Raw genomic sequence first — 27,038 nt, forward strand, 5'->3', positions numbered from 1 at the left:
CATATATGATGACATAGGGGTTTCGTACATCTTTCGAGCTGTTTTCCCAGGAAATATGCACTTGCACCTGAAAAAACTTTTACCATCGTAATGGAGGCAGGTCTTAAAGTGAACTTATCCAAAATTTTGTGTAGCAGGTACACGAAGGAGTGGATAAATGTAGTCCATATTCGAACCTAATCTATATCTGGTAGATATATTAGGATGTGTAAAGTATGAGTGAGTGACCACTCCCATCAAGAGTTATCGTGCGCACAATTTTTCCGAAAAATTTTGAGCTTTTGTGGGAAGGTACCTGAAGGAGTTGACCGATATGGCTTACCTTCGAACACAAAATATTATGAGAGCCACATTTTAAACCGAATCGGCACATCCGTTTGAGAGTTATCTTGCTCTCCAACGACTACACACGCTGTTATATAAGCCATATCGATCCACTCCCTCATGCTATTTTCTCATGAAGTATGGACTTGCCCTGATGAAACTTATAGCGTTTTATGGGGGGCAGTGAATACAAGTTGCTACAACAAATATCAAAGCGATTCGAGGTCCTAAACTGGACTTTTCCGAAATTTTGTGTGGGAGGTACCCGAAGGAGTGGACCGATTGAGTCTATATTGGAACCTCATCTAAGGCTGGTCGAAATTTCGCGATGTGCAAAGTCTTGACCAAATCGGTTACTTTTGTGGGGGAGGTAAAGGAAGGAGCGGACCGATATAACCCATCTTCGAACTTAAACTAAGTTTGGACAAAATATTACGAAAGCCAAATTTTGGACCGAATCGGTTGATCCGTTCGAGAGTTATCGTGCGCTCCAGAAAGCCAGACAGACAGACGGACGGACGGACATTGCTAAATCAACTCCAAATTGTCTGAGTGCCATTAATTAGCCACACAATTAAATGGTTAGCTCCCAACTCGGTAACACCAAGGAGTACATTGGCGGATTTAGAACAACCCGAGTTGCTAACTCCCTGCAGTAGCCAGCTCCCCATTTGACTCCAAAACTGAGATACTAGGAGTATGAAGCAAATGAGAATTATTAGTCGTAGGCAGTGACACCGAGTGTCGCAAAAATACACTGGAGCGAAATTCAAAAAACAAGAAACCAAATTGATCACGTTATTGTAAATAGAAGACATGGGTACGTTCCGGAGAGCAAACCATCGACTGTGATCACCACAGACACAACACTGAAGTTAGACATCGGTCGCTGCAATGACAACAGATAGCCACAACAAATTTCACCCCACTGGCCCAATTGGTTAAAGAAAGCACTCCTTGTTCCGATAACATATCTGCATAGTGACATTGTCACTTTGTCCACTCTATGCAAACAACCGAAAAATCCAGATACCAGAGACCAACACCAAGGGAACCAGGTATGACCAGGAGTTGCGGCTGCTACCGAAGAGAAAAATGCGACATATAAGGCTGCTCTACAATCAGTAGCAACGCGGAGTGCACGGCAGAAAAGGAGAAACGTTTTTTCCGCAGAAAAAAGAAAGAAATTGAATAGCATTAGTGTGAATAAATCGAGATGAACTGGATCCAAAACGAAGTCCCAAAATTTGTAAGTAAAGACAGCAATAAACCGGATGGAAATAATAAGGCAGGAGCCGATGACTTACCAGCCGAGCTGTTCAAAACCGGAGGCTATACGCTAATAAGATATATGCATCAATTAATTAGCAACGTCTGGCAAGAGAAACACGTACCCGATGATTGAAAAGTGGACTCCTATGTCCCGTGAATGAAGATCAAACCGCGTTCTCAAACTATAGGGACATAAGTCTGCTTCCTATTGCTTATAAGATAGTGTCAGGGATATTGTACGAACGGCTAAAAGTAATTGGGCGATACCAATTCGGATTTTGACCAGACAAATCCACAATTGGGCAGATATTTACATTGCAGCAAGTCATAGAAAATATGCAGATAAACACTATCCATCTTTTTGTCGATTATAAAGCCGCCTTCGACAGCCCCCAAACGCTCAAATGTATTGCAAGCCATGCTGAATTTTTTGACATTAACTGATACGCCATACTCAGTTAAAATAGGAAAGAACCACTCCGAACAGTTTAGTATCAAAAGAGGTTTCTGCAAAGAGACAGCCTTTCATGTGACCTCTTCGAAATCCAGCTGGAATTGCAATCATTGAAAGAGTAAGTGAGTAACTGATATATTTGAAAAGGTCGGAAGATACATTGGAAAAGTTAGTAACTGATACCTTTGGAAAGGTTGAAATAGAATCTGATATAGTGGGTTTGGCAGTAAGCAAGACCAAATTGAGGGCATTGATACACACTGTGTCCACCGAACTCGTACCAACTGTGGATGCTGGTACCTATAATTTTTAGGTTGCTGAAGACTTCGTTTACCTCGGCATAGCCATAAACGCAAGAAACCACATCCAATCTACGACGACGACAATGTCGTATGTAGCACTAGCTGTATCGGCTATACAACAATAACAGCATTGTTAAACGTATCGAGATACAGCGATTGTGTTGGCTAGGCTATGTCAAAATATGCGATGATCAATACACTAAAAAGGCATATAAATTGCGGGCCGCATGGGAGTATACGTAGAACTGGAAGGCCAAAGCCTCGATGGTGTAAACAAGTGAAAGGCGAAATCAAAAACCACGATATTCCAAATTGGGAAAGAAAAGCAACAGCTTGAGAAGAGTTGAAATCTTTTCTTCAATCAGGTTACAGCAAAAACTTTCTGTACCCAAGCAAGTAAGTATGCTTCTGGCCGGGGTATGTTACCTTCCATACCTTTGCGGTGTTATCCCCTTTCGTAATCATGGGTTTCGATCGAAGACGTGGAACTATAGCTGAGGGACTTTACTTTAGCAGGGTCTGCAAGTACGTTCGATCAAATTCAAACAATTTTATTCCAAAACATGTAATCTTATTTCAAGCTTCCGAAGAGAAAGGATGTAAGATGGCTATTGTTTTGTTTTCCAGTTAATGACTAGTTCAAGGCGAGTGTTCCCTAGGGTTCTCTTCTGGGCCCCATGCTGTACAGTATGTTTCCATAATTGGTGGGGATGCTCGAGATATCTCAAGCTCAACGTAAGCAATGTCCAAAAGTCGAGTTTAAAGGTGATTGGTTTACCCTTGTATATTCAGGCTTTCTCTCCCAATCCGAATAACCGAATCCGAATAATAATAAGGAGTAGACTTCGTTAGGCAATTTAAGCTTATAAGGTACGTATATTTCATTATTGACAGATTCAAGAGAATACAATCTGCTTACCAAGGTGTACTTCGCACATTGGTGATTTATCTAAGAAATCTAAACTCTTGATCTAGAATCAGGTGATCAGACCCATGGCCTCTCACGACATACCAGTGTAATCCTTATCTCTTCAAAACAAAGGAACGAACTTCGAGATGGGTAAGATCAACGATACTGTTATGAAATGGGTCCTTTAGTCCGGTCAAAATAGACATGCGTATAAGGGGGAAATAGCAAAAATTCCCACAAAGCTGAATTTTGGTGGAGAGCTAGGGTTAGGCATTAGAAGCAACGTCCTAAAAGTCCCCATCGATCCCATGTGTGCAAAACAAGTTATTCGGGGTCAAAGGTCATTTTTGGAGGCATTATTCAGTTTTTTTAATTTTTCTCAAAAACGGTAAGACTTAGCAAAAGCCGGCTAAAGTAAAAGTTGTAGATTCAATAATTGTCTACAAGGTTGGTCTTTATGATACTTAAAAAATACTTACCATTTTCGAGATATCGCGATCTAAAGGTCAAATAAAAAATTAGCCGCTTAAGTACATTATGAGGCGAACCGGTTAAAGTAACGACACTATGTGGTAGATACTTCCGTAAGCTTTCAGACGATATCCACTTTGCAGGAATCGATTCAGTAGATCCGGGTCTAACCCGGTTTTTAAATTTGGCCTTTCGGGTCGAATAATCGGCGAACCGGATCCGCAACCGTTGAAAATTATACATTTCCGTAATCAGCGCAACAAACCTTACCTTCGGACAAAACTTGAAAAAAAATTGGATAGTTTTCGTTGGGGTCGTTCCCGTTGGGCTTTCGATTATACATGTGGGTCAAATGGGCTATTTTTGCATAAAATGACTCTAACATTGAATAACTCTACTAAACAAGCTCCGATTTTGTTGGAATTTTTTTTAGAAGATAGCTATAATCTCGCTCTTCAAGAAAATATATATATTTTTGGGGAACAGACCCGATTACTTCGCTTATTTTAGCCGGTTCGTCTGAATATGTGCATATTTCCCTTATAAGTGCATAAAAATCATGTGTTTTTTAGAACAGCTATATCTCAAGAATGGTTCCATCTAGGAAAAAAATTATAAAGGTCAAACTTGTAGATAATTTTTCTGTCTACAATATTTACGTTAGTCACTTTTTGATTAGATCAACCGTTATCAAAAAATAAATCCGAAAACCAAAAAACCTTTAAAATTTGACCTTTGACCCCGAATAATTTTTTTTGCACACATGGGATCGATGGGGACTTTTAGGACGTTGCTTCTAATGGCAAACTCTAGCTCTCCACCAAAATTCAGCTTTGTGGGAATTTTTGCTATTTCAATGTCTATTTTGACCGGACTACTTAAGTAGGTCATCATGTAGGGCAACAAATTTACGATAGAGCGAATATGCCCAAAATCCTGTAGAAAGATTTGGCTGAGGATTTCTTATATTTTAAAAAGACTGTGATATATTCAGAATTATATCCATTTCTTTATTTTTGGTTTTGGAATGCCACTGTTCTTTCATAAATTTTTATACATGTGACTCCTATGGGTGCCACCGTGGTGCAATGGTAAGCACGCCCGCCTTGCACGCAGAAGGTCGGGGGTTCGATTCCCCGGCCAAGCAACATCAAACATTTTTCAACGGTGGCAAAATACCCCTCAGTAATGTTGGCGACATTTCCTGAGTATTTCAGCCTTGAAAAACTTCTCCAAAAGTGGTGTCTTAAGACACGCCGTTCGGACTCGGCGATAAACAGTAGGTCCCATATCATTGAGCTAAATATGAATCGGGGTGCACTCATTGATATGAGAGAAGTCTCCCTTGTCCCGTATGGGATGTTGTGGAAAAATATTTTGTTTGTTGACTCCTATGGAAATTGTCATTTAGAAATTCTTCTGCTACACTTATCACAGTCCATCTTCATCAACCATTGACAGGCAGTACAACAAATTTTATGGACAAATTATTTGATAAATTTTTCACATTTTAATATTTTCAATAAAACAAAAAAAATCTTGGCAGAAGGACTGCCTTGTGGCCTTATCTTGGCAACAGATTTTTGAAATTGTTTAAGAGCCGTTGTTGTTTAATTTTTATTAAAGAATAAACAGTTTTATGGTTACGTTGTGTATTTCGTGTTGCGCTACTCAGTACTTGTCCTTATTGACTAATCGAAACACGTCCATTCTCAACCATAATGTAGGCTGATATCGAAATTATATGCATCTGATAATCGCTATTTTCGATTTGTTTTCAAGTGTTAAACAAGTACTTAAAATAATGTGGCGCTAAGTTGGTTATTTTAAGTGTGGTAACGGCGTTAATAGTGATAACATAAAAATCGTCATAAACGGGCAATTTTAAAAGACCATATAAAACATGAATCTTGGTAAAAGGGGGACTAAATTATTGTTGGTCTGATATCTCTAATTCAATACATGAAATAATTTGATATTAAAAAAATATGTTACTTGTCCCGAAAGTAGCACGGACTCATCCGACAGCAGTGCAGATAGTCCTCGGTTTAGTCCACAATCATCAAATAGTACTTATCTGTAAAGGATCTGATGAGCAATTATAATCAGTTGAAAGCAACCTTCAGCAGTGGTAAAACTAAGATTTAACAGGCGGCTGGAGAGACGACATGCATGAAACCCAGAGCTGGTGACGTAAAATCTGTTCATTGCTTTATAAGATGTACTGGTTCAGTAGTCAATTATTTGTAGCTCTGAGTAACTACCCAAAAGTCCTTAAATGCTTGAAGACCCACTGACAAAAGATGAATTTCTTATTAGCATTGATCGAAACAACCAATGCTGTGAGCGTGCGATGCTTTACAAGACATATATAACTACCAACTAAGCAAAGTCAACCTTCGACATTCATTGTCTCAGCTGACAACGTGTTCACCCACAGGAAGGATAAAATTTGGGTTGGTCGTCGGGTTAGTAACCAACCCCAAAAAAAGGAACGATGAGTAGCGAATCTGCGAATCTGCAACTTGAAAAAGTACGAAGCTAATATTATCGTCTTCAGAAAATGCGATGCAAGCCGGCAGCCGTAAGAATCACAAACAACTCTATTACACCTACCATGTAATGAAATTTGTGCTAGGTGTTGGATTCATGGTAAATCGAAGATTTAACAAGTAAAAAGTCGTTAAGTTCGGCCGGGTCGAACTTTTTATACCCTCCACCATAAAATAGTCTTAATTAAAATGGAATAATTAGGGTCCTTGAACAATTTTAGGTGGAACAACTTTTCGACAATGGATAGACTCCTACTGCCTCCCAATATTGGTTAAATTACACTGTGAACACAAATGTTGGGGCAGAGATAAAAACCCCGAAGGACAGATGCGCCGTGAGTCGAACTTCCGCGTTATGGCGCGATGAAGTTTTTGCAAAAGACCCTGTAAGCCATCATCAATTAGCATTATATCTTTGTTTGTTGTTTTTTTAGAGCACTTAAGCAACAGTGAAAAAATATATAACGCTAATTCCTGATGGCCCACAGGGTCTCTAACAAAAATTTCATCACGCCATAACGCGGAAGTTCGACTCACGGCGCATCTGTCCTTCGGGGTTTATAATATACTCACCAAGGCCTTTCTTCCCCAAGAGGAATTTTCCGTGCCCCAGACTTTTACCTCCATTTTGTTGCACAGTGTTATCTAATATAATCTAAAAAATGGCCTCAGCTAGGTGAAAGGTACCACCTACGGGGCTATATCAAAGAGTCAACCAATCTTTAAATTTGTTGGCGGAAAAGTTTTATAGCTGCAGGGAACTTCAAGAGTCAAATTGAGGGTAGTTTCATCAAAACAATGTAGACCCTCAAAAATGGACCCATGTTGCCGAATTTTAGTGATGAAATTTCGTGACCACTGAAAATTCCCGAAAATCGGGAGATACAGTTATATGGGGGGATATACCAAAACATGGACGATTATTTTTGAATAGACAAAATTATAGCTAAAATTCTCAAAATACCGATCATTACAGCTAGTTCGGTTAAAAATTGCAGCTAAAATTCTCAAAATACCGAAAATCGGGAGAGGCCGTTATATGGGGGCTATACCAAAACATGGACCTATATTGACGATGTTTCGTTGGAGATATTTTATGACCACGGAGAACTTCAAATGTCAAATTACAGCTATTTCGGTTAAAAACTGTAGCTAAAATTCTCAAAATACCGAAAATTGGGAGGTACCGCTATATGGGGGCTATACCAAAACATGGACCTATGTTGACGGTGTTTCGTGGAGATGTTTCATGACCACTGAGAACCTCAAATGTCAAATTACAGCTAGTTCGGCTCGTGGTTCCTACGACGTCGATATTCACCGTCAAGGCAGATTGGCCCGTAGATCTTTCGAAGAAGTATCTAGGCCAGTGTCGCCCAAGAGAATTCCATCAAACTAAAGCAAGGTTTTATGTATAGGTGAATAAACAACAACCAAATGATGTTTATCATGCGTTTTTGCACACGTACACAGTGAATGAGAGAGAATAGTAAATGCAAAACAACTCAGTGGGCGCCCTCAGTGTAGAGATTGGCGACCCTGATCTAGGCTTTGGAACCATACATTAGAATAGGTGGTACCAGTGTTTTGTAAGGCGTTGTTTTTGTTTGACGAAATGTGGCCTTGTTTTTAAACTGCTTACTTAAGCCAAAGTAGCATCTGTTGGCCAACACAATTCTTCTCTTTATTTCACAACTGATGTTGTTTGTTGTTTTTATGGCGGTGACGAGGTAGGAGAAGTCTTTTACTGCCTGAAAATTATAGAAACCAACTTCCACTGTTGGTCCTAGCTCTATGGACGCATTGCGCGTCGACAATATGAACTTTGTCTTTTCGCCGTTTACTGTCAGGCCCACTTTTGCTGATTCTTCTTAATGGTATCAGTTACTTCCTTTACTGATCGACCTCACGGGTCAATGTCATTAGCAGTAGAATATGGTTGTTGCTGTATATTGTGCCATTTCTTTTGACATTTGCATCTCGTATAACCTTTTCCAGCAGGATGTTGAACATGTCACACGAAAGGCTGTCTCCTTGTCTGAAATCTCTTTTGGTACTGAATTTTTCGGAGAGGTTCCTTTCTATTTTAACTGAGGACCTAGTATCAGTTAAAGTCCCCTTACAAAGTGGACTTGCCAGGACTAAGCCGCATTGGTTGGTCCAATTATTTCGTTGACCATAGGCTTTAGTCGTTCGCACAATATCCCTGACACTATCTTGTAGGCAATAGGGAGAAGACTTATGCCCGTATTGTTGGAGTATACAGTCTTGTCTCCTTTCTTCTGGGAGGGACTCAGGATACTCAGGTTCCAATCGTCGGGTATGCGTTCTTCCTGCCAGATGGTGCTAACTAGCTGATGCATACACCTTATCAGCGTGTCGCCTCCGGTTCTGAACAACTCGGCTGGTAAGCTATCAGCTCCTGCTGCCTTACTAATCTTTAGCCGGTTTATTGCTGACCTTACCTCATCTTGGCTGGGCGGTATACATTCAATACTATCTTCTGGGATTGGATCTGTGCTATCTTCGTCGTCTTCGCTACTATTGGACACCAACACTTTGGAAAAATGCTCTTTCCATAACCTTGCTGGTCTCTACAGAAGGATGTGCCTGTACCAAAGCCATCAGTTTGATGTTCTACTCTTTGGTAAAACTTTCGGACTTCATTCTGGCTCCTGTACATTTCGATTTTTTCACACTCTCACTTTTCCATTTCTCTCTTTTTCTTGCGGAAAAGACGTTTCTCCTCTCTCCTTTTCTCTTGATACCTCTCTCGTGCGCTACGCGTTGCTACTGATTGTAGAGTAGCACTATATGCCGCATTTTTCTCTTCGGTAGCAGCACGACACTCCTGGTCATACCATGGATTCCTCGGTGGAGGTCTCTGGTATCCAAGTATGGATTTTGCGGCTGTTTGCCTGGAATGGGCAATACTTTGTCATTGTGCTGATATGTTGTCGGGACGAGGAGTGCATTGATTAAGCAATTGGGCCAGTTAAGTGCAATATGCTATGGCTATCTGTTGTAATTGCAGCTTACCGATGTCTAGATTTCGTGTTGTGTCTGTTCGTACTTTATTCGCTACGTTTAACCGGGTACGTACCTTTGCTGCAACAAGTCCGAGTCTATGCTTGCTCCTCGGAACGAACGTACATCCAACACGCTCGATGAATGTCTCCCATCTATCACAAGGTGATCAATTTGATTTCTTGTTTTCTGATCCGGAGACATCCAGGTGCCCTTATGAATGTCGAGATGCTTAATTCTGGTGCTGCTAACTACCATATTTTTTGCCGCAGCAAAGTCTAACGGTCTCATTCCTTGGTCAGATGTTTCACTGTGGAGAATGAATTTCCCGACTATTGTGCCAAAGATACTCTCATTAACTGAGACATGAAAAAATCTCTGAGCCTTTTAATGCTTAACGAAGTTTCAGACAAGGTGACAATCTATTGTGTGAGCCATTTAAAAACTTACTGCAATAGGTCCTACGTGATGCAAGAGTTTGTACAAGAAAAGATAAAAATAACACAATATACGGGGGTTTTCAAAACAATATGTATAGGATTAAAGCGCAAAAATTTGCGGGGATATCGATAGAAAGGGCTTTTTTTAAACTGAGTTTCGACAATATTTAGAGTACCATTTTAGCGAATATTTTTGAACTTTTGTTGGGGAGGTATCGGAAGGTCCACACCTTCCACCTTGGAATTTTATCTAATATTCAAAGAAATATTACGATATCCAAAGTGTGGACGAACACAGTATTCGGTTCCAGCTCTCCAGTCACTACATATGGTGCCATAGGGGGTTTTTACAAATTTCGGGCTTTTTTCTCAAGAAGTATGGACTTGCTCTTGAAAAAACTTTTACTGTCGTATTTGAGGCAGCGAATGCAAGTTGCTTCAACAAAATTCAAAGTGATCCGAGAGCAGGTCTTAAAGTGAATTTATACAAAAATGTGTGTGGGACGGAGTGGACAAATATAGTCCCTATTCGAACCTGGCCTATACCCGGTAGATATATTAGGATTTGTAAAGTATGGACCAAATCTGTCACTCCCATCAAGAGTTATCGTACGCACAGTTTTTCCGAAAGTTCTTTGAACTTTTGTAGGGGAGGTACCTGAAGGAGTGGACCGATATGGCTTATCTTCGAACTTAAATAAAGTTTGTACAAAATATTACGAAGGCCACCATTTGGACCGAAACGGCAGATCCGTTCGAGAGTTATCTTACGCTCTAACCACTACACACGATGTCATAGGGGTTTTTTGCACCTTTCAGGCTATTTTCTCAGGAAGTATGGACTTGCCCCTGATGAAACTTGTACCGTCGTATGTAGGGCAGTGAATATAAGTTGCTACAAAAAAATCAAAGCGATTCGAGAGCAGGCCCTAAACTGAACTTTTCCGAAATTTTGTGTGGGGGTACCTGAAGGAGTGGACCGATTGAGTCCATATTGAAACGTTATATAAGTCTGCTACACATTTGACGATGTGCATAGTATGGACCAAATCTGTTACTCCCTTCAAGAGTTATCGTGCGCACAAATTTTCGAACCTTTTCGAACCTTTGTGGGGGAGGTACCTGAAGTAGTAAACCGATATGGCCCATCTTCGAACTTAAACTAAGTTTGGACAAAATATTACGATAGCCAAATTTTGGACCAAATCGGCTTATCCGTTTGAGAGTTATCGTGGGCACCAGCCAGCCTGACAGACAGACGGACGGACAGTGCTAAATCGACTCCAAATTGTCTGAAATACATTTCGTCCAAACATACTTGGGGTCTAAAACCATTACTTCGATGAGGCACATTTTGTCCGTACAAAAAAGAAATAATGTTACTGGGCTATGCAGATGACATCGACATAACCTTGGCTCGATCAAAACGAACCGTAATGGAATCATTTAAAAAATAGTCTGCCAAATTTTCCGATTTCCAGGGAAATATGATTTGGTTTCCCGGGAAAATCCCGTAGCCAAAAAAACCGAGAATTCCTAAGAATTCCCGGTGCGAGATTTCCCTACCCAAAACTCTAGTTATACATTTCGTAATCAACATAGAGATTAAAAGGGTTGTTTGAAATTATACAAAGTAATCTTCCGAAGTTTTTTGGCTGTAATTTAAAAAAAAAATAAAAAACTTTGATTTTTCTTGCGGATTATTTTTATTTGGTCTTTTAATTTTTTTACATCAAGTCGAGAATATTATATCAGATAAATGGCCGCCGCCACATTGTCATTATTGTCATTTGAGCCCTTTTTATGGCATTTTACATCACTTTGCCCAAAACTTCCGGCGATAGGTCCTAACATTCTTGGCGGATATTGTCTTTAAGAGCTGAAACAGTCTGAGGCTTGTTGACATGCACCCGCGACTTCAAAAAGCCCCACAAAAAGAAGTCTGGAGCGCCTCATCACTTATGATTATTTTTGATGAAAAATCATCTTCCTCTTGGTGGTGATTAAGGATGGATTGATCGTATGTTATACGCGATTGGCGGTCAGCGTTTAACAGCTGATGCACCGTCTGGACTTTGTTCGGAAACATCTTCAAATATCGTACCAAAATTCGCTGTAAAGACCGTCAGCGACGTGGCACGTCGTCCGGTCTATTTCAAAGGCGCTTCCGTGACATCCTCGGCTACAGCAGCAATATTCTCTGCAGAACGGATACTCCGGGGTCTGTCATGCCTGGCAGCATCTCGTGTTGTGCCAGTCTCTTCGAAACAAGCGGCTATACGTCTGCGACGAAATTCGCGTTGTGCCAAAGTCACCGACCGATTATCGGTCAAATAAATAGTCACCAATATTCCGCGTTCTGTAGCAGTGTAGCGTAACATTGTTTATCAACGTGTATTTCGCATGTGTTTACTACACAAATGTCAAAACAGAACTGCCATTAGGGGCCAATCGCAAAAATTATAGCATTTTCTGATAGGAGTATTACTTTTGCGCCACCTTGTAGTTCTTTAACTAATTCGATTTTACAAACTTTTCATAAATGTAGAAAGATTGTTAGAGTTTAAGCACAATCGGAATATGTTAACACGTGCCACTGGGGCCTCTAAGTTTAGACAGTAATTTGTAAGGGGCCAAAGGCAAATTTTCAGGAAATCGCTCTACAGACCACATTTATTGTCCAATCTATGAAAAAATTTAACAGTTTTTTGTTGTGGCTACAAAAAACTAATCCTACAGCAAATTTTGGAAATCGGCTCGGATTTTAATATTAACTATATATAGGGCCTGTGGAAACTTTGAGGCCCAAGTGCCACGTGTTAACATATTCCGATTGTACTCAAACTGTATCAAGGTTAAAATCTTACAAAACTAAACACCTTTAGGGGTGCCGCGTAAAAAATCCGACTTCGATATCTATCGCTTCAAGATCGTGGTTACGAATTTTTACACAGAGGAACCAGAAAAAGACAAGTTTAACTACATATATTCAACATAACAAATTTTAGTTGCTACAAAAAGAACGGAACAATCGAATCACCTCTAAAATTTGGTACTTTTTCTGATATTTTGAATGTTTTTGTTTTTTTTTGCAATTTGAATAAAATAACGCCATTCGAAAGAAATAAAATTATTCGTTTATAGATATCGAAATATAACATTGTTTTGTTGTGTGCGTTTGTGCTCACCTTTTTTACTTAAACAACAAACATATTTGTTATTCTAGTGACACTCAGGTGTATTGTGGATGAATCAGACCTTTTTATTTGTTTCTCCCTGTTTTCATGTGTTGTTGTTGTTGTTGTCGTTGTTACTGCTGCTGTATTATTCTTGTTGTTGTTGTATGCATACTATTTGCTGATATCAATTTAATGGTCGATATAACCCAAATATACGATACGATTGTGAGTTTGGTCAACATTTACATCGTCCATAAAATATTAATGGAATTGTTGGTTTTAAAGCATTTAAATGAGTCTCTCTGTGTGTGTGTGCTGTGTTTATGTGTTTGTTGCTGGTGTGGCGGTGGGAGGAAGGGATTTAATAACAAGTTCCAATTATTTGTGGTTTGTAGAATGAAATACATAATTTAAAGGGGATTTGCCATTTATATGAGTTTCCCAAAAAATTTATGTGTAACTGAGCACATTGCCAATGAGTAATACAAATATTTATTAATATTATGGTTGTTACCAAGGCAATTTGGTTAGCTGAAATTATCTCACAATCAACTGTCTTTATGTCCACAATTATGTTCGAAGAGGGTTTTCCCTATTTTAACTGTGAATCAGGTATAGTTCAACGCCCTTTTACAAAACGGTATGAACCTTATGAGGATACAAATCGCAAAGATTACTCGGAACACCCTTGACCTTATAGCCCTGACGAAAGTAGGCTCCAAAAGTATGGTAAGTATGGATATATTTCGGGCTACGTCCCTGCCGTTACATATATAGTGCTCTGATTCGATAAATTCGATCCTCTTTTTCTCATGTATACACTGACCTCCCGTGGTGTCACTTGAGGAAGTGAATTAAAAAGCCACCCATAAGAACGGTAAAAACAACTTGTGACCGTCGGGCCAAAAAAAACCTTAAAGTTTACGACTCCCGTAATTTTTTTAAGGAACATGATCTGCTAATGTGCACCTGGAAATTTCGAACCTTTTAAGGAATAGGTGCAATTTGCGCACTGGCGGATGTACCAGGTAAGTAAAAAGCTGATACTAACGCCTTACAGGAAGTGGGGTTAAATCGGGCAGACCAAAAATCGCAAATGATTACGTACTGTATCGGAGAATTAAAAATCTAGTCTACAGATTCACTGAGGTGGCTAAGAGAACTGTAATAATCCTTATAAAAGCAAAATTATTTAACATCAGTCTAATCGATGCCCATGACTCTCCGAAAGAGAAATACGAACAGACAAAATAATATATTCTACAAGCGCCTAGAGAGAGTATATGACCGCTGCTCTGATCATGATTAAGATTGTTCTAGGAGATATTAATGCTAAAAGTGAGATAAAGAATATCTTTGGTCAAGATAACGGAATGAGGCTGATCGATTTTACAGCGGGGAAACACAAGGTCGTGAGCAGCACAAGGATCCAACACCTCGACATATACAAGGCCGCATGGATGGCTCCAGATGGAATAAAACCAGAACCCTATTTAGATTGACGGTAAGCGAACATCGATTCGGACCATTTTCATGTAGCAGCCAAGATACGAACTCCTCTTAATTTTGCGGCTAAAGTGCGATCTAATACCGGCTGGATATCGAGAAGCTACAAACTCAGCACATACCACAATCCAGCCACGCTTAACTTATCCACATGGTGAAAGACGGTACTTCGTGTACGGATAAGGTGGAAGCGCAATAGCATATGATTGAAAATTCCCTTCAAACTGTCCTAAAATCTATACTTGGATACCACATTAGAGTGGGGCGATTTAAACACCATCACGGGCGCCTGGAGATTCTGATTCTTGGGATTGTACTGAGCAAAAAAGTCAACTAGACCATATGTCTACGGTGAAAATCGAGCCCCCGGATTCTGACTTGAAGTTTTTTTTTCAAGGATTTTTGGATATTTTGGCATATAACAACCAAACCACTGAGATTTTCGATCCAATACAAAGACAACAATTGTAGCCAAGACAATAATAAAGAACACTCTAGTACATCGCAAAAGCATTGGAACGCTCCTTCAGGCAGTTATGTCCTCGAGAAGGTGCACATTTTTCGGAAAATATCGATAAACGACACTGTGTTACAAAATGGAACTCAAAGTCAGTGGGTGGAACATTTCTTTTGGAGATGAAAGCCCTTGGTGAGTGTACTGAGAACCCAAAAGGAAATTTTCACCATAGGTCAAGTTTCCGAGATATTGCGTGATTAATGGTTTAATTTTGGCCCCTTAATTTGTGAACAAATAGCTTTATATCTCTCTGAAGCGTTATTGTAGCTTCATTTTGACATTACATGTCTGCAGTCAAATCGAATGGTGAATCTTTTTGTAGAATATTTCATCCCTCTAACTCAATTCCTTTCATGTCCTTTTCGTCCTTTATTTTTTGAACCTTAGTAAAAGTACCACAAGGCGAGATTTTACAGCATCCAAATATTCTACAAAAATGTTGTTCAGAAGATTTTACGTACGGTACGGTTCTCATTGATGACCAATCGATATTTCCCCGTTTTCATGGTCCTTTTTGACATTTTACCGGTTTTTGTTCAGAAAACTATGTTTTGTTTTTATGTATATTCGTTATTGGTCTGTGGTGCTTCTGAAATACTTACCATAAATAGCTCTTGTAATGACGAACACGTTAATAACAAATTCTATTGGAGGACAGAGCCGGTTATCTAAATTTTTGAACCGGATATTCTGATATTAAAACCGATTTTGGAACCGGTTTTAAGTAACCGATTAACCAAATATGTATATCATTAGAAAGCTAATAAATTGGTCAATCAAATGACAGCAAGTAGCTGATTACAATTTTGTCGGTTACGAAGCTTTTCAAAATAAATATTGAACAAAACAAAAAACATTATAGTTTTGGATAAAATGTAGGAAAAATAAGAAATATAGCATTTTATAATTTTGCGCTATGGAAAAATGAAAATGATAAGGACAGTTATTGACGTGGTTCAAACTTCTGAGTTATGGCGAAATTAATTCATTCTTGATGAACTTTAAGTGCATGATAAAAAAAAAACAACATAACACAAATTCATCTCGCCATAACTCAGAAGTTTGACCTATGACATAACTGCGACTTTCATCGCCAAAAAGAACCCAGTGATATTTTACATCAAAATCGGTTTAAGAACGCGTTTTTTTGTTGTAATCCGCTACTTGCTGTCATTTGATTGACCAATTTATTAGCTTTCTAATGATATATTGATATACTTGCTGTCATTTGATTAACCAATTTATTAGCTTTCTAATGATATACATATTCGGTTAATCGGTTACTTAAAACCGGTTCCAAAATCGGTTTTTATATCAGAATATCCGGTTCAAAAATTTTGATAACCGGATCTGTCCTCCAATAAAATTTGTTATTAACGTGTTCGTCATTACAAGAGCTATTTATGGTAAGTATTTCAGAAGCACCGCAGACCAATAACGAATATACATAAAAACAAAACATAGTTTTCTGTACAAAAACCGGTAAAATGTCAAAAAGACCATGAAAACGGGGAAATATCGATTGGTCATCAATGAGAACCGTACCTAAAATCTTCTGAACAAAATTTTTGTATAATATTTGGATGCTGTAAAATCTCGCCTTGTGGTACTTTTACTACGGTTCAAAAAATAAAGGACGAAAAGGACATGAAAGGAATTGAGTTAGAGGGGTGAAATATTCTACAAAAAGATTCACCATTCGATTTGACTGCAGACATGTAATGTCAAAATGAAGCTACAATAACGCTTTAGAGAGATATAAAGCTATTTGATCACAAATTAAGGGGCCAATATTAAACCATTAATCACGCAAAATCTCGGAAACTTGACCTATGGTGAAAATTTCCTTTTGGGTTCTCAGTACACTCACCAAGGGCTTTCATCTCCAAAAGAAATGTTCCACCCACTAACTTTGAGTTCCATTTTGTAGCACAGTGTCGTTTATCGATATTTTCCGAAAAATGTGCACTTTCTCGAGGCCATAACTACCTGAAGGAGCGTTCCATTGCTTTTGCGATGTACTAAAGAGTTCTTTATTATTGTCTTGGCTACAATTGTTGTCTTTATGTTGGATCGAAAATCTCAGTGGTTTCGTTGTTATATGCCAAAATATCCAAAAATCCTTGGAAAAAAACTTCAAGTCAAAATCCGGGGGCTCGATTTTCACCGTAGACATATGGTCTAGCTGACTTTTTTGCTCAGTACAATCCCAAGAATCAGAATCTCCAGACGCCCGATAACACTTTTTGCCTTCCATACAAATCGCCCCGGCCTATACCACATACCACCCAAAAACCCATTGTACAAACTCGAAATGTTCAGGAGTCAGAAGAAAGAACGAACATTTTACCAGAGTGAAGGGTATGGTGCAGGCACTTAAGAAGGAGGGAATCTGGTAAATGTTACAAATAGTATATTAAGCATTAGGAAGGATCATCATCAGCTTTTGGTATAAAACAATGGCACTTTGAAGATAATCATTAATCCCAAACGACGGTTAATTGCCTAGCCGAAATGAAGTCATGACAGACTTTAATCGTGATGCATCACGCCATTGCCGTCGAGGAAAACAATGAGTAAAACCTTCATTGATCCATTTTTCGATTTCTCGTCAAACTAAGATAATATTACAAAACACTAATGCTACCCATGTTAAGGTATAGTTCCGGAACATGGGTACTTGCGCAAGCAGATAATGTAGTACTTGTTGTGTTGAGAGAAAATTCCTTCAGATCTTCAAAATTGGGAAAGAAAAGCAACATATAGAAAGGCTTATAGGACAAATATGCTGTGTCACTTAAAGAAATAATGCGCCCAATACACTGTCGGCATGCAGGCTCAATACAGATTGACGTACGACCATGTGTTGCGTTGTTTACAGTGTCTTGAAAAAATCAATTTGCCCAAAAAATTTAATTTGCTTGTGAACATTTTTCACATCAATTATTGCGGCAAGAGTGCATCGAGAAATCAATTTTTTGTAGCAATATGAAAAATTGGTTAAATGACTTTAATCGTGCCCGACGCTCGGTCAAAGACGAAGGTATTGAAAGTTGTCCAAAAGCGCCCGTTGTGCCAGAAAACATTGCTGCAGTGCGTGAACTGATAATGTAACATCACCATGTTATACACTCCGTTTCATGTCAATAGCACATTTCAAACTGCTTTTTATTATTTCATTTTAGTCGATATCCGTGGAATAACCTCGGGAATGTTTATATATCTTGGTTTGTAATCTTATGAAGTATCTTTCAACAAAAAGTTTGGATTCGATAACGTACCGTTAAAATTTTTTTTAATTTTCTTTCAAAAAGCCCAAAATTTCTACGGTTTGAAGTGTTTCATCGGAATAGCACATTCTTTAATAACTTGAGTAAAAATGCAAATTTTGAACATTTCTGTTACGATTCTTTAAAATTGGGACAAAGAAAAACTATTTTAAGTTTAATACGCTAAAATTGGTCGAACCATGTCTTTATAAAGGGGAAATAAGACCTTATGAAAGCTGTTGACTTTAATTATCTATAATACGTTAAAAATTTGGCATAAGTTGGCAGTTTCTTGTCAGATTTATAAAGATTTAATGAAAAATGAATGATAGAAGACAAATGGTGCAAAATAAACTTGAGCTTCTACTGAAATTTGGGTACATTTCTTCCTGAAACTTCAAATTCCTATGAACCCTACTGCATAATAGGGTTCAATGTTGGCCTTAAGATAATTTAACCGTTAAAATATTGGGCGATTTTTATTGCTCTAGGTCTGAGCCAATATACTATAAAGAAAAAACCACATTCTTCCTATACACAGTAGCCTTCGTACCGCTTGTGCAGAAATTAAACAAATTTGAAAACCTCAATACACTATCACGTTTGTGAAGAACAATTTATCATGATTTTTTATCATTTCTGAAAAATAACACAACTACACAAGGGTCCATCGGCAGCAGCAGTTTGGCAGTATACTTACTGTATGGGCGCATAAGTAACAAGTAAAAAGTATCAGTCGGCTTTGCCTACAGAGATATGCCCTCAGTCTATGTGAATTTAAACTAAAAATTATGTGTTTAAAGGGATTTCAGAATTTTGCTGCCCGTTTTGGACATTTCAACTTGCCGATAAACATGAGGATTAGGATTAAAGCTCAAAATTGTTGCAGAGGAGGTAATTGAAGGAATGGTTTGACATAGGCCATTTTGGAAGTGAATTTTATTTTGGGAGTCATTTCTTTTCGATATATATTTCGCCCACCAGTCATTTCAGGTGATCACCGTATAACGTACAGCTTTTGGACAGTACCACAAGGAGTAGCGTCTGTATAAATTTCGAAAGGATCTTCGAACAGAACCTAAACTGCACCTAAATAAGAATTTTGTGGGGGAAGAAGACAGACTTGGACCATTTGCTAAATTGAAATACATTTGGACAAAATATAAGGAGATCCAAGGTTTGGGCCGCCCATCATTCGGAGTCGAACCATTTTTGGTCAGACTCCGACTCCAGTCAATTTTTTTTCACGAATCCAACTCCGGAGTTTATTCCAAAAATAAATTCCACCACTCAAAATGTATTGAATATTTACGAATAGTTAGGTTTACTTAGCTGTTATCTGCCCACTGATAAAACAAAATCTAAATTACTGTCATTCCACTGTGAAACCTGCAGGATATGTTACTTCAGGAGGTATACCAAAACACGGACCTATATTGTTCGTTTTCTTCGCGAAGGTTTTCTATCCTTTGGGAATCTAGAATACAAAGTAACACCTACTTCAGTATGAACATGTAGCAAAACCCTTCAACATAACTAAAATCGGACGTTAACGTTATGAGGTTTCTCTACCAAAACAAAGACCTACTACGAGTATATTTACAATTTTCCGAATTTGACTTATGTACCCTATGAGACCAAAAATACCAAATTATTGTAATTGCTTTCCGATAACACAAGCAAATCCTATTTTTATCCCCTTTTCCCAGTTCTGGTCCGTCCATAGGCACTAAACCGTTCAACATACAGGAAAACAATCAACTACAAAACTGTTCCTATGGTATTGGTAAGTATCTTTCAAGAATATCTGAACCTTCTAGGAATGTTATGAACTGTTGTACTATTTTGATCTTTACTTAAAAAAAATCAATTTTCCGCCACACATGTCTTCTTTTTTGCCTTCTAACGCTGCGGTGTCAGAAATTGGTATATTTTATCGTGTTGCACATTGAAGAAGAAGACTGGAGTAAAGACTATATAACAAATTTCAAGGTATTTCTGTTCGATAATGTGATAAAATCCTTCAAAGTACCGAAAATCCATCAGTACTGTTCTATGGAGTTTATCAAAACGTGGACCGATATAACCCATTTCCATATCAAACATATAAAGAGTAATGTAAGCGTCTGTACCAACTTATATGGCTCTATATTACATGATGCGGACTCTATCCTGATTCCACCCGACATATAGACAGACATATTTCTACTTTTTGGAGTTTTCGATAAATATTTCGATGTGTTACAAACGGAACGACAAAGTCAGTTTCTTATGGTGGTAAATGTAATTTTCACCAGCCCTTTGCAATGACATTATCATTATGACGAGAGTTTGAACCACGTTGGTTGTGATTTCGAGTCTCCGACAATATCAAGCCTATTGTAAGCAAGTAAGAACGGCCTTAAGTTCGGCCGAGCCGCACTTGTTATACCCTCCACAAGGAGTTGTATTGAAGTAAAATGGAACAATTAGTTTCCTATCGTTTATGAAGAAGACTAAATACCAAATTTCAGCAGTTTCGGCAAAACAATGTGGCTAAACTCCAAAATACCGAAATTTGGGAGGTACCGTTTTATGGGGGGCTATATCAAAACGTCAGAACTTCCGAGAATTCGGTACGATAATGTGGCTTAAACCTTCAGAATCCTGAAAGTCAAGAGGTACGTCTCTTTGTGGGATATTTTATAAACCCCTGGAAAACTAAATAACAATTTCTAGTCATTCCGGTGGGATATTGATGTCACAACCTTCAGAACTACGAAAATCGGAAGGTACCGTTCTATGGGGGTAATATGAAGGCCTGAACCTGTATACCCCCTAACGAAGACCAAATACCAAATATCAGCCATTTCGGTGGAATATTGAGGCCACAACCTTCAAAATACCGAAAATCGTACCTCCCGTTCTATAGGGGCGAAGTGAAGGTGTGGACCTGTGCTGACAAATTTCTGGGAGAATGAGAAGCGAAGACTATGTACCAAATTTCAGCCATTTCGGTGGATTATTGTGGCCACAACCTTCAAATTACCGAAAAGCCGGAGACACCGTTCTATTGGGGCAATATGAAGGGAAAGTTTTATACCCCCAACGAAGACTAAGTACCAAATTTCAGACATTTCGGTGTGATAAAGAGGCTGAAACTTTCAAAATACCGAAAATCGGGTGGTACCGTTCGATGGGGGCTATATCAAAACGAGGATCGATATAGCCCATTTGCAATACCAAACATCCTAGGAGTAAAAGAAGTTTCTATACCAAATTACAAAGCCCTACCTTAAAAAGACGGACATGGATATATCGACATAGAATTTCACCTTGATCAGGAACATATATACTTTATAGGGTCTCCGATGAATATTTCGATGTGTTACAAACGGAATGACAAATTTAATTATACCCTCCATATTATGGTGGAGGGTATAGTAATTAATCTTATATATTTATAAAGTATATTAATAAAAACACAAAATTCATCTCTATTGGATCGATGGAATGGGTTCAAATGCTGATGAAAAGATCACGACTTCCTTTGCATTGGTCCAAATGCTAATGAAAAGAAACCAACGTTAAGTTTGGCTAGGCCGAACAGATAATCGGAAATGATTAATTAGACATAGAAATTAATATATCCACCATCATATAGAGGTAATTTAACGTCGATTTGCTAAACTTTTTTCCTTTCGGTCATTTCTATTATATATCTATTATAAAACATACATTGGCGCCTTCCCCAGCATAAATCTATTGACAAATTTACTCCAAACGCCTGCTATGGGCATTACATTTAATTGAATTGAATAGGTCCTCTCAGAGACAAAAGGTGAAGCAGATTTTTTACCGATGGTCACGCTTTCTGTTATAAAAATGCAGACATCTTCACAAATGACGCTTGGTTCTTTAAAAGACCTTCAAAATACCAACATTTGCTAATAGAATACGATTAGGGTTGTCTTTTAAAAAAATTCCTGTCATTATCTTAAAAGACAGCCTATCATCTTCAAAGTAAGATTCTAACTTTTCTCGTACAAATTCGGCAAGAAATCTAGTAGGATCAATATCACTTCTATAAAAGTCCAGTTGGTCTTCAGTACGATTTATCTTCTTCCACAAGTCCAACAGGCCCTTTCACAGAAGACCTGAATGACTTCTAATAGAAAACAGAATGAAAAGACAAGTGAGCTTTTTACGATATAACCAGCAAATCGTCTAGATGATCTTCCCGAAGAATATGAGGGATATGAAATCATTCTTCCAAAGTGTATAAGCAAAGTTATAAACAATCAATAGACCCACAATTGTTTCCGATATTGACTTTGTAATTAACATATCGATTAAAAGGGTTCTATTCAAATTTAATGAATGTTTGGTTCAACAAATTTTTGATAACTGTAGAAAAATTGTTGCTCGGGGCTTTTTTTACGACTCCGTTTCTGACTCCAGCAAAATTTGTTAGACTCTGGCTCCGAAATTCTGCATGGTACCATAGGGGTTTTTCCAACTTTCTCACTATTTTCTCAGAAACTATGGATTTGTCCCTGAAAAAACTTGTACAAACAAAAATCAAAGCAACTCGAGAGCATGGCCCTATTCTACGAAACAACATATCAACTTTTCATTTTGCACTTAGCAATATTTTTGACAATTCGCAAATTTTTGCGTTCCACAGAACCCTTATTTTTGATAAGTGATAAGTTGCTAAAGATAAGTTGAGTTTGCTAAGATTTCAAAAAATTATTGCTCTCTTTTTGAGTGCTAAGTGAAAAGTTGTAACTGAAAACTATATTTTGCTACGATTTTGCAAAAAATTGTGCTCTTTCGTTCCAAAAAAAATTTTGAATTTTGTTTTTGCAGACCAAATTTTGATAAGTTTGCCTAAAATTTGGGAGGTAAACGTCTTCTTTGCCAATGTACATGTTTAAATCAAGTAAAGTTTTTAAAACGTTACGAGGGAAGATTTTGTTCGGAAATATTGAAAACACGGTAATGACAAGAAATTATAAGCATCGAACTTCCACCCTAAGAACCATCGCCCTCAGAATTTCCACCCTGCGAACCACACACTTCAGAACTTCCACCCTGCTAACAACCCAACTTTAGTTTTATTTTTTTTTTTTTTTTGTATCTTATTTGTATTTTATTTTTATTTAATTTTTATTTTTTTTTTATTTTTATTTCATGTTAGTTCATTTTATTTTATTCTATTTTATTTTTATTTGTATTTTATTTTTATTTTCATTTTCTTATTTTATTTTTATTTTATTTTATTTTATTGTAATTTCATATTTTTTTCATTTTTATTTTATTTTTATTTTTATTTTTTATTTTATTTTAATTAATTAATTAATTAATTTTATTTTATTTTGTTTTATTTTTTCATCACTCATTTTTACTCAGTTTCTTTTAATTTTTGTTCTCGCGTCCCATATTTACATGTTGTATTTTTCATTTCCAAGTAGAAAATAATCCAAAGATAACACTGGTCAACACGACTTTTGTTTCAACCGCAGTTGTTGTTGTTTCTAAATGAAATCGGCGAGCTATTTTCAAATCTGGTCACGGTTTTTCTCCATCAGCTCTTGTTCTTGAGATATAGCTCAAAATCGGTTTTTACGAGTTTTACCCATAATTTCGTTATTTTCGGATACAAACAAATATTTTTTGCGGGTTTTTCGACACTAATATATTAAGAAGATGTTGTACGCTCGATACAAAACGTTTTTTGAAATAATTATGGCGAATATTTATCAAAAAATATAGAAAACATACGATGAATCTTGTAAAAATTGCATATTTTGAGTACTTTAAGCTGTAATTACGTCATCGGGGGAAGTCATAGAAGCTTCATATGGCATTCCGGATATGCTCAGGGTGTCTGCTATATAGTCCTGTATTCAAATATTTAATATAAAGTTCATAGCGCCCACGATTCGCCCATAACCTACAAATCGTCATGAAGACTGCCATTGAAAAGTAAATGGCATATTTGGCAATGATATCACAGGTAAATAATTTCCCTTTAGCAGTCTTCATGACGATTTTTAGGTTATGGGCGAATCGTGGGCGCTATGAACTTTATGTTATATATTTGAATACAGGACTATATAGTAGACAATCTGAGCATATCCGGAATGCCATATGAAGCTCCTATGACTTCCCCCGATGACGTAATTACAGCTTAAAGTACTCAAAATATGCAATTTTTACAAGATTCATCGCATGCTTTCCATATTTTTTGATAAATATTCGCCATAACTATTTCAAAAAACGTTTTGTATCGAGCGTACAACATCTTCTTAATATATTAGTATCGAAAAACCCGCAATAAATATTTGTTTGTATCCGAAAATAACCAAATTCTGGGCAAAACTCGTAAAAACCGATTTTGAGCTATATCTCAAGAACAAGAGCTGATGGAGAAAAACCGTGACCAGATTTGAAAATAGCTCGCCGATTTCAGTTAGAAACAACAACAACTTCGGTTGAAACATTCAACTTTTTCAATTTTGTTGAGCAGTGTAATCAAATGTTCTGTGGAACAAATAGCATCCACACTTTGTAAGAAAACGGAGAGACTTACCAAGATGGCGGAAAACTGAAACAAGAGAGCACAAAAACTTTGCGAAAGAGAACAGTGATACTAAAATTTTCTAAGTACAAAGAGAAACTGAAAATAACTTTGTGGAACAAACAAATTTCACTTTTCAAAATAGCTACTTTTTGATAAGTGCAAAGTGAAAAGCAATAAGTTGTTTCGTGGAATAGGGCCCAGGTCTTAAACCGAACTTTTCCGAATTTTTTTTTTGGGAGGTACCTAAAGGGGTTCGCCAATAGATTATTGGAACTTTATCTAGTTCTGGTAGAATTTCATGATGTGCAAAGTATGGACCAAATGGGTTACTCCCATCAAGAGTTATAGTGCATACAATTTTGGCGAACATTTTTGAACTCCCACCTTAAGGAGTGGACCGACAGGGCTTATTTTCGACCATGAACTCAGTCTAAAGGCTGAAGGTATAAAAAATATCAAGGGAACTATTTATTCTGGAAGTGCTTAAAAAATTATTAAATCAAAAGAATATCAATTGATTTATTTTCCAGAAAAGACATCTCTCAAAGAACTTGTTTAAATTACTTTGACACTTCAAATTTCTTTTTGTAGATTTATGTATTAAGACAGTCAGTTCAACAATTTTATTCTTAAAAAAAATACAAACACATATTTTAATATTATTTACTAAGAAATCTGTGTAATTTTATATAACACACATATTCCACAAATCATCAATTTATAAAAACACATCAATTAAAATACCACACACCACCCATATAAATCAAACAAAATACCGGCAACAATTTGTGTAGTATTGTTGTTGTTAGTGTTGGCCACAAACAAATATACAAAAAAAAAACATTTCCAAAAGAGAGTTATCTGGATAAACCACACTAAGTAGTAAAGATCAACGTTGACATAACTTTGAAATGATAAACAACAGCAACACTAAGTGAATAAGTCAAATTACAATCATCAAGCGAGCCCATGTAAAGGCATGTCAGATTTGTTCTCAACTTTCATTGTTTACCAACCGACAGCTTTTGTTTATTTGTTTCTGGACATTTGTTGGTAGATCCACTCTCCTTCTCGAGGATTGAGAGAGTTTTTTGAAAAACAAACATGTATCCCAACAGAAAGTTTATGGTCATTCAAGCTGAGTTGAACACTTGTTGTTGCTGATGGTTGCCGAATTCGGAGTGATCAAGCTTTTGGTTAAGAACAACGTATTTGTTGTTTGGTAGTATCAAAATGTACACACAAACATCGGTATACCGGCACCGGCACACAGCTAAGCTTTCTTATAACCAGGCTTGAGAGTGGGTTTAAGAACCTAGAACAATGTTGCGAAAAGTGTGTATGTATGTTGAATTTGTGTGTGCTTCATGCCCAAATGTTTTGTGCGTTTTGGCAACATCTTCACAATGTGTCGTGGCAGAATTACAAACAACAGCTGCTGCTACGTTGGCCGAACGCTGCGAAAGAACTTTCAATTGTGATTTGGTATTTTGCAAAACGAAATTCTTTTTGAGAATAAAGTCGACAGTTGCGCCAACTGAAGTTCTCAGCAGCACTGAAAATGCTGCTGATATGCCAAACTGAATACAATTAAATCACCAATCAGACAGCCAGCTAGCTAGCCCTGCGTTTTGGTCGGCTTTTGTGGCTCGTTGGTGTGTTCACCACCTAACAACGTCCACGTCCATCCAGCTCATCAGCGTCATATCATGATCACTGATCATCGGTAGGCAGGCAGCATTCAACGTTTACAATTCAGAACAAAATCTCAGCAATTACGACGAAAGCATATAAGAACCCAATGTTACGCCTTGTAGGCGAATATTTAACGCACAATCGGTAACGAGTAATGTCGTTTGTTCCTTTTGCGGTCATCCTGCATCGATGATATACGCCGGGCTTTGCAGGCAAATGAAAAAAGAGCAGAACAAACAATCGAAAACTTGAGTTCGTTACGAAAAGTAGTGATTTGAAAATTAAAATAATAAATAAAAATTAAAATAATAATAATAATTACAAAAAATTAAGTGAAAATTGTAAAAGTGGAAATTTTATTAATAAAAATTTTTAAATTAAAAGCAAAAGTGAAAAACAAACAAAATAATAATATACATTGTGGAAAATTACTCTTAAAAAATTTTGCATGAGAATATTGTTTGTGATAAAAATTCAAAAACATCGATATTACGGTGAGTGATGTGAAAACATAAAATTATTCATAATTCAATTTTTATTATTACCGATAGT

The sequence above is a fragment of the Musca autumnalis genome, unplaced genomic scaffold, assembly GCF_047663935.1.
Source record: "Musca autumnalis isolate F117 unplaced genomic scaffold, ASM4766393v1 scaffold_1, whole genome shotgun sequence".
Classification (NCBI taxonomy): Eukaryota; Metazoa; Arthropoda; class Insecta; order Diptera; family Muscidae; genus Musca; species Musca autumnalis.